A 10059-nucleotide genomic window follows, 5' to 3' on the forward strand; every position below is an offset into this window, starting at 1 on the left:
GTCCATACAATCCAATTGAATGGTACCAAAATGTTGAAGCTCCAAAAGGACATAAAGGCAGCATAAAAGTAATCAATAAGACTCCAGTGTTAAAATCTTTATATTCAGAAGTGATATGATAGGTGTGGTTGAGAAACAGTTCAATATTTAAGTCCTTTTTACTATAAATCTCAATTTTCACTTCTCCAACACTTCTTTTGTTTTTGATGATTTGCATTCTTCATGCATATCATCACCTACTGGGCAGGGAGGAGAATTTATATTAAAAAAAGACTTAAATATTGAAATACTGTTTCTCAACCACACCTATCATATCACTTCTGAAGATATGGATTTAACCAATGGAGTTGTATGGATTGCTTTTATGCTGCCTTTATGTGTATTTTGTAGCTTCAAAAGTTTGGTGCAAATTCACTTGCATTGTATGGACCCACAGAGCAGAGATATTCTTCTAAAAATCGTTGTTTGTATTCAGCAGAAGAAAGTCATACACATATAGGATGGCATGAGGGTGAGTAAATGATGAGAGGATTTTTGGGTAAACTATCCCTTTAACGTGACCCACAGAAGCACTGAATATCGTTGGAAGGAGGAAATTCCTGGAAGTTCACGTAACTACTGGAAATAGGCTTAAAGCCACAAAACACACACAGCGCTCACAGATAGCAGACTTCAGAAGCTGTGCAACTGAAGCAGTTCTACAAACGTGTAGAATAAATCATTCAACAGAGGCCTGTGAAACATTCGGGCCGGTTTGTTTAGCCACGTCAGCACTACAGAATGAGAACCTGCACTACATTTTGCAAGTCAATTACATTTCAAATCTCTCTCTTTAAAACTGAAGCGTGTCATTTATGCACCACTAAATGTAATTTGGTACCACCAAACAGAATTGAAAAGAATAATAGAACAGGTTTCCAAAAAATACTACCATCTTCCATTGGTCAGACAAAATGATAGCCTCGCCCCAAACTCATGTCATTGGTTTGGCCAATGTTACTGTGTTGGGATGGTTGTGATGCACAAACAAACACTGTTAAATGTACAAATGATTTACTTATAGTTGTCTAGGCATATTAAGATGGAAAAGGACAAATTAATCCAGCATTAAAAATATTACATTGTTAACTTTAACATAAAAGTTTATTTTTTTAGTCTACGGATGTGCACCCGGCCAGTTAAGATAATTCATTTTAGAAATTGAAAACAGAGACTCCCCCAGAGTCTCAAAAGTGCTATATATTCCTCTTAGCACTAGTTCACTTGTGTACAGACTGTCTTTTCCCCACTGCCCGCTTTACTTTCCATATCCAGCCAGTGACTGCAACGTCATCAGTCGGCATTACAGACAAAAGCAACATTGTTTCTCTGGCACAGTGACCTCATCCCATGATCCAGCGAGAGCAGTAATTCCTTCCAGATGTGCAGAAGTCCAAACACTGGGAATCATATAAACGCAAAGTAAAATGACCCTCGAACTCTAAAAGTGAAACACACCATCAGTGGGCTGCCTCATTCCTATGAGCACTATTTGGATAAGAAAACCAAATTACTCACAGACAGACTGACAGACAGACTAAAATGAAACTGCTGTTTGTATGCATTACATTTTTTACTTTCTGTAGTCATTTAGGTGGCTATAATATTACTTCAGACATTTATGCATATTTCATGAAGGGTGTGAAACATGTCTTTGTAGAGATGTCACATAATTAAGTTCATGCTTAATCACACCACTGTAAAATATTTTAATAATAGGAGGGGCTCAGACTTGTGGACTGGACATTATTTCAATAATATATATCAACTCTAGTCCTTTATAAGTCTCTATTTAAAGAAGAATGCAGAAGTGACGATACCAGAAATCTTGCTTCCGATGTTATAATCAGAAATGAAAGTGTTTGATTATCATAGATGATTATGAAGTAATAAGTCAACTTTGAAGTGTAGATTATCAAGACTGATTATTCTGTGAATTTGAAAACGGTCAGTGCTTACTGAAATTCAAATGACTGCCCCCAGTGGCTAAAGCTGGAAATATTGTTGAGGCAAAAAGTCTACAAGGTTGTGGCTAAAGCGAGTTGTAATGTTTGTTGTAAATTATATAAAACATTAAAAGGGAATGCATATTTTTTAAACCCTACCCCCTAAGTAGGGCTGTGAACTGTCCCATATTAGCATCAGGACATCCTGTATTTTGGACGAATTTAAGACATCCTGCATGGGACGCCTACAGTCCCATAGTTAAGCAGTTAAATGCTCAAGGGGGAAATGTGGCGAAAAATCCCATATTTAAGTCATGAAGGTGTGTACCATATACAAGCCATGGTCTGATGGGTCAAAATGCTCAAGCAATTGAATACACTTGCACTGAAGCAAAAAATGTATAATAGGTAATGCCGCTTGTCAATAAATCGGCTGAATGGGGTCGATTTCAGTGTACATGAACATTCATTAGCAGTATGGTGATTTCCAATGTGATCATGTTGCATTATTGTTTGGTAGTTGGTCACTTCCTGCAGCAATGAACACATATTTTATCTGTAATAAAATGTTACACTCCTATTCATGGTGCTCATGTGGCAAATACATTAGGTTGAACCCAGTTCACAATATATACAGTGATGACACAATAAATTATGAGCACTCACAGGTGAAGCGAATAACGTTGATTATCTCCTAACAAGGCCACATTTCAAGGTCCGGGTAAATTAGATGGTAAGTGAACAATCAGATCTCGTAGTCAATGTGTTGAATGCTGGAAAAATGGGCAGGAGTAAAGACCTGAGTGAATTTGACAAGGGCCAAATTGTTATGGCCAGACGACTGGGTCTGAACAATTCTTAAATGGCAAGGCTTTATGGATGCTCCCGTTCAGCAGTGGTGAGTACCTACCGACAGTGGTCTGAGGAGGGACAAACCACAGACCGGCGACAAGGTGTTGGGCGCCCAAGGCTCATTGATGCACAAGGGCAAAGAAGGCTATCCTGTCTGGTCCGAACTGATAGAAGCTTTACTGTGGCACAAGTCACAGAACGTTTTTATGAAGTTTACGGGAGGAATGTTTCACAACACACAGTGCATCGCACCATGCTGCATATGGGGCTGCATAGCCGCAGACCGGTCAGAGTGCCAAGGATGACCCCTGACCACCTTTGAAAGTGCCTACAATGTGCCGCAAGCGGAACTGGACCTAGGAGCAGTGGAAAAGGTGGCCTGGTCCAATGAGTCCCATTTTCTTTTACATCATGTGGACAGCCGTGTACGTAGGCACCAAATACCTGGGGAATAGATGGCATCAGGATGCACTGTGGGAAGACGACAAGCCGGTGGAGGGAGTGTGATGCTCTGGGCAATGTTCTGCTAGGAAACCCTGGTTCCGGTCATTAATGTGGATGTCAATTTGACACGTGCCACCTACCTAAACATCGTAGCAGACCAGGTACACCCTTTCATGGCAATGGTATTCCCTGATGGCAGTGGCCTCTTTCAGCAGGATAATGTGACCTGCTACACTGCACACATTGTTCAGGAATGGTTTGAGGAACATGATGAAGAGTTCAAGGTGTTGCCCTGGCCTCCAAATTCCCCAGATCTAAAACCGATAGAGCATCTGTTGGATGTGCTCGACCAACAATTCCGATCCACTGCAACTCCACCTCGCAATTTACAGGACTTGAAGGATCTGCTGCTAATGTCTTGGTACCAGATACCACAGGACACCTTCAGGGATCTTGTAGAATCCATGTTTTGGCACTGTTTTGGCGGCATGCGGAGGACCAACAGTATATTAGGCAGGTGGTCATATCAGTGTATTTATACACACGTTATATTAGGGCTAGGGAATGTAACACGTAAATTTTTGTGAACAATTGTTCACTAGGTAATGTGTTAAAAAGTGTATGTAATTTATGCAGAATCAGTTTTTTTTTCTTTTTCTGAAACTTTATTATTTTACCCCATTTCCTGTAGCTAAAATTGGCATATATAAATTTACAGGACGTATACGCTTGACTGCAAGTTCTAGCACAAACACTGAATGCGACGCATGTCCTGTTCATGAATTGTTTTTGTTTTGTTATAAAATGTAAATGAATACGCTTTTGCGCTGACTTTTGAGACTTTTTTAATGCCGTTTAATGGAGTTAGAAAGTGCCTTTTTTCACTCAGAAACAGACAAATAGGGAGTAAATCACAAAAAACGTATGAATTCTCATATTTTGATCCATTGAGTACGTTTTTAATGAAATAATTAAGTTAAATAGTGCATATTTCAATTAAAGTAAATACAGTGATTTAAATTCATTTTGACATCCATATACAATGTAACAAAGATGACACTTACATTGACAATAATAATTAGCAAAATACAGACCATACATTTCACAAGATACTTCTCCTGTTTGTTTGCTGAAAATAATTGATCATTTAGGCAATCATACAATTGTTATGGTTATTAGTGAGCTTCACAATGTTGAGCAATGTGTTTTATAATACTTATAAGGTGTTTACTGTATATGTCAAGACATTGATTTAGGGGTGATTATGTGCCACTGCAAAAATAATCATCATCCAGAGTAATCACTTCTGGTTCATTTGTTTAGTTTGTGGCTCAGCATATAAATCATTTTAAGTATATACCAAATCACTGCACCACTTTTACATGTGTATTACAGAGATGTTTTTTTTTTTTAATTAATGCCAAGTTTGTGTGAGGTCCATTTATTTCATTATTTTTCAAAAGTGAATATTTTAGGTCAATATGTTTTAAATTGTTCATTCTATAGATGCACTTTTTTGTACGATTATGAGGGGCTGTATAACAGGAAGCTGGTCTCCAAACAGTTTAGTTTTGTTGCATTGGGCTTATTGAGTAATCGCAGTTTATCTAAAGTATTAGCCAGAGAGAGTGTGGCAAGGCGAAGGGCTAATCAGGCTAATCAAGCCTCCGAGAGGGATGAAGGCCGACCGGAGACTGCAGTGCGACAGAGAGAGAGTGAGTTACGGGCAGCTGTCTGACACTGTGTGTTTGTCTTTTTGGTTAAGTTCATTATTAAATATTCATTATATTGTCAAGCCAGTTCTCGCCTCCTCCTTTCCACTGAGCACACAGAGCCCCTGCTCACTGCCCATGATGTCTGTATTTGTTCTGGATATCGTCAAAGCTCTTCCTCTGGTTTCTCTCTCAACAAACACTTTAAATATATGAGTGCTGCCAGTTTGGGGATTATAATATTTAACTTGAATGAAATGAACTATACCTAAACCAAGATAATTTAACCTCTAAACTGCATGTGATTGACAATAGAACAATGGCAAAAGATCCAGATTCACAACACAATCACACTGGAAATGGACATGTTGCTTCCAAATGTTCATGTACCTTGAATATATTTTTACATTTCCCTCAGGTACTACTGATGCATTGTGTGAACAATCATTGGAAACCAGGAAGTAATCATGTTCACATAAACAATGGTGAGTGTGATTTGGAGGTAGAACTTTTGCTAACTGTTGGTTTAGGGGTAGGATTGATAAAATATGCATTCCTGATGTCTGTATTATCCTCGTGCAACGCTGCATACAAATACATGGACATTGTTTTTTGGCTTTGATGTACCCAACACATAATTTAAATACATTTAAACCGACTGATTTCAGTTCAGAAGAATCTGGGCTGACAGTAAACGGATAAACTTTCGACACACAGATTCATGTGACCAAACAATTTGGCACCGATCACAGCAGGGTTTGTCTTTGGGAGAAATGGTGGAGGCGGGGGTGTGGTCAAGCGCCATTCTGTGGAGAGTGAGGTCTGGGAAAGCTGAGTGGTTAAGGAGTTACTCCTGTGCTAACACCGGTTTGCATTTCCAGTGAGATGTGGCGGAGATAAAAGGGGAGGAGACAGTGGCAGAAGAGAGAGAGTTAGAGAGAGAGAACAGGATTCACCGGCTTCCTGATACTCCACCAAGTGGTCCTCTGCCAGCTGGACTGCATCTTCCAGTGACGCAGGACGGTGGCATTGAACCCACTCTGCTGTCCCCTTCGGCAGATGGTAAACAAACTGCTCCAGTATCATCAACAGGCCGACAGGCGTCATAGAGCTGTTGGGTGAAGGCAACCGGCAGCTGAACTCACCAAATGTCATCGGCTAGAAGCGCTGATGGTGCCGTTCTGGGTTACAGCCGGCCTGTTGCAGGATGGCTCATTTCAGGTCAGAGTACTCCAGCAGACTCGCGACAGGTAGCTGTTGTGCCGCAAGCTGAGCCTCCCCCAAAAACAGTGGCATAAAACTGACTGCCCAATGTGCGCAGGACCACCCTGACCCCTCTGCAGCATGCTCAAAAAGTTATATGAAGGCTTTGGGGTCATCCTTGGGTCCCATCTTCCTGAGGGGTATCTGAGGCACAGCAGGCGTTGTCGGGGTCGCTTCTGGAGTACCCCCCTGTGGCAACAGGCTTCGGATCACCTGTCAGTCCTCCACCTGGCATCAGGGCCTGGAACCATTGTTTTTCTTCCAACTGCAGCTCCCAAAGGTCCTAATGTCGGATTCTGACGAGGGTCTTGATGATTTCGGCCAGTGGCGTGGACTTCTAACTTGATCCCAGGTGTCGGGACCACTGTAACAAATCCCTTAGTTTCAGGGAAGGTGGAAGCAGGAGGCAGCGCACTGCATTAAAATAAATAGTTATTTATTTACAAAATAACTTGTTACTTTGAAACCTGTTTGAGTCAATTATTAGAGTCTCTAGTTTCAGATGATATGCCATTTTTTTAATTTGAGTGATTTAGCTTGAAAATGAACTGTGATGTGTACTTAAGCATATTTTCCCCTTAAAAATCCTATTTTTACTATGCATTATCATTATTGAGAATCGATAGATTCATCCAAAAGCTGAAAAATTTGGATTTCAGAGGCTTTATATGGAGTTAGGATGAAAGTAAGGTGCATTTTGAACTGTTCAGAAACGTTCAGTTTCAGGCTGCAGATGATGTTTGGATCTGTAACGAATGAGGTCGGAGTCAGACAAGGGATGAGGATCCAAATGCGGGTTTATTTGATTGAAGGAAACAAACAGGCATGAATAAACAAAACTACCACGACGGGCAAATGAAAACAAAACACGAAAACACAGGAACTGGAACACGGGAACACAGGCATGGAATAAACAAAACTACCACGATGGGCAAATGAAAACAAAACACGAAAACACAGGAACTGGAACATGGGAACACAGGCATGGGAGCGAGCACAAACTACGTACAACAGCATTCAACGACAGACAAGGACTAAACCAAAAACCAGGATATAAAAACAAATACATGGGAAAAAAGGGGCCAATGAACAAACAGAACACAAACTAGGTGACAAGGTGATTAACAGAAACCAAAGGCAAATTAACAAGGGCAGGTGAAAACAATGAACAGTGAACACGAGGGAAAACAAGACTATGGAGGTACAAGGGTGACAAAAGTGAAAACTAAGGAATAACAAAAGTGACAAAATTACAAACAAAGGGCAACAGTGAGACAAGACAGGGTAACCGTTACATAGCCCCCCCCTCAAGGATCGGATACCAGACGATCAACAAAACAAAAAAAACAGGAAGAACAACTGACAAATGACAGGGGGCAGACAGGCAGTCCAGGGGGCAACGAGAGGCAGACCGGCAGTCCGGGGGGGGACGAGGGGCAGGCAGGCAGTCCAGGGAGCAACGAGGGGCGGACAGGCAGGCCAAGGGGGGCACAAGGGACATGGAGACAGACAAAGGAGGGCGAGAGGGCAGATTAGCAGTCTCTGGGGGTGTGTGCTGGGAACCAGGTCGGGTGGCCTGGGAAGCTTCCACCGGGTAGGGGCGGGTTTAGGTGGACTAGGAGATGGCCGCAGAGCAGGGGCCGGTTCGGGGGGCCTGGGAGGTGGCCACAGGACAGAGGCCGGTTTGGATGGCCTGGGAGCTGGCCACAAGGCAAGGGCCAGTTCAGGGGACCTGGGAGGTGGCCATCGGACAGGACAGGGACAGGTCCAGGAGGCCTGGGAGGCAACCTCAGGACAGGGGCAGGTCCCAGAGGCGGAGCTGAGAGGGGGGCTTGAGGGGCGGAGCCCTGGGAGGCTTGAGGGGCGGAGCCCTGGGAGGCTCGAGGGGCGGAGCCCTGGGAGGCTCGAGAGAGGCTTGAGGGGCGGAGCCCTGGGAGGCTCGAGAGAGGCTTGAGGGGCGGAGCCCTGGGAGGCTCGAGAGAGGCTTGAGGGGCGGAGCCCTGGAAAGCTCAGAGGGCGGAGCTCTGGAAGGCTCGAGAGGCTTGAGAGGCGGAGACCCAGGAGGCTCGGGAGGAGGAGCTCTGGAAAGCTCGGGAGGCTTGAGAGACGGAGCCCTGGAAGACTCGAGGCTTGAGGGATGGAGCCCAGGTAGGCTCGAGAGGCTTGAGGGGCGGAGCCCAGGTAGGCTCGAGAGGCTTGAGGGGCGGAGCCCAGGTAGGCTCGAGAGGCTTGAGGGGCGGAGCCCTGGAAGGCTCGAGAGGCTTGAGGGGCGGAGCCCTGGAAGCTCGGAGGGCGGAGCTCTGGAAAGCTCGGGAAACTCGGAAGGCGGAGCTCTGGAAAGCTCGGGAAACTCGGAAGGCGGAGCTCTGGAAACTCGGAAGGCGGAGCTCTGGAAAGTTCGGGAAACTCGGAAGGCGGAGCCCTGAAAAGCTCAGGAAACTCGGGAGGAGGAGCCCTGGAAGGCTCGGGAGGTGCTGGCTCTAGGATGGGCACGGCTACTGGCGCCGGCTCGGGGACGGTCGAGGCTACAGGCGCCGGCTCGGGGACGGTCGAGGCTACAGGCGCCGGCTCGGGGACGGTCGAGGCTACAGGCGCCGGCTCGGGGACGGTCTGAGGCTACAGGCGCTGGCTCGGGGACGGTCTGAGGCTACAGGCGCTGGCTCGGGGACGGTCTGAGGCTACAGGCACTGGCTCGGGACGGTCTGAGGCTACAGGCACTGGCTCGGGGACGGTCTGAGGGCTCAGGCTCGGCTCACAGTGACATGCTGAGGGCTCTAGGCTCGCTCACCGGGGCTGGCTGAGGACTACAGGCTGGCTCGCTCACAGTGACATGCGAATGCTCTAGCTCGCTCACCGTGGCTGACGAGGACTCAGGCTCGCTCACAGTGACATGCGTGGGCTTTAGCTCGCTCACCGTGACATGCGTGGGCTCTGGCTCGCAGACCGGGGCTGGCGCGGGCTGGGAGGCGGAAGCCCGTCTTCTCTCCTTCCTCCGGGCAAACGAAGTGGGCCGCGCTGGCTCATGGAAGGCGACTGGTGACGCTGGAACGCTGTTCCTGGTCGGCGTGACTTCAGGCTCGCTGGCCAGGGCAAGCGTAGGCTCTGGCTTGCAGACCGGGGTAGGCCCGGACGGCTGAAGGGTCTCCACAGTGGGTGGAGAGGTAGGGTCCTTCTCGGCGAAGCCCACGGTGTACGGCGAGCCGCAGACCAGTAAGGTCGCCTCTAGGAAGTCGTGGAGAGTCCAATCACGCGTAGCCGGCGGCAAACGCTCCCTGAGCGAACCGCGTAAAGTGTCCCTGAAGAATACCACCAGGGCTGAGTCCGGGAAGTCCGTGAACTTCGCCAGCGCAAGGAAGTCGCTGATGTGGTCTTCAACAGGGCGGTCCTCTTGTTTGAGGCTGAGCAACCGGTAGTTGGCCCAAATAACCGCTGGATCCATTGACTGGTCTGTCGTTCTGTAACGAATGAGGTCGGAGTCAGACAAGGGATGAGGATCCAAATGCGGGTTTATTTGATTGAAGGAAACAAACAGGCATGAATAAACAAAACTACCACGATGGGCAAATGAAAACAAAACACGAAAACACAGGAACTGGAACACGGGAACACAGGCATGGAATAAACAAAACTACCACGATGGGCAAATGAAAACAAAACACGAAAACACAGGAACTGAAACACAGGCATGGGAGCGAGCACAAACTACATACAACAGCATTCAACGACAGACAAGGACTAAACCAAAAACCAGGATATAAATACAAAAACATGGGAAAAAGGGGCCAATGAACAAACAGAACACA

Source organism: Xyrauchen texanus, chromosome 44 (genome assembly GCF_025860055.1).
Source record: "Xyrauchen texanus isolate HMW12.3.18 chromosome 44, RBS_HiC_50CHRs, whole genome shotgun sequence".
Taxonomy (NCBI): Eukaryota; Metazoa; Chordata; class Actinopteri; order Cypriniformes; family Catostomidae; genus Xyrauchen; species Xyrauchen texanus.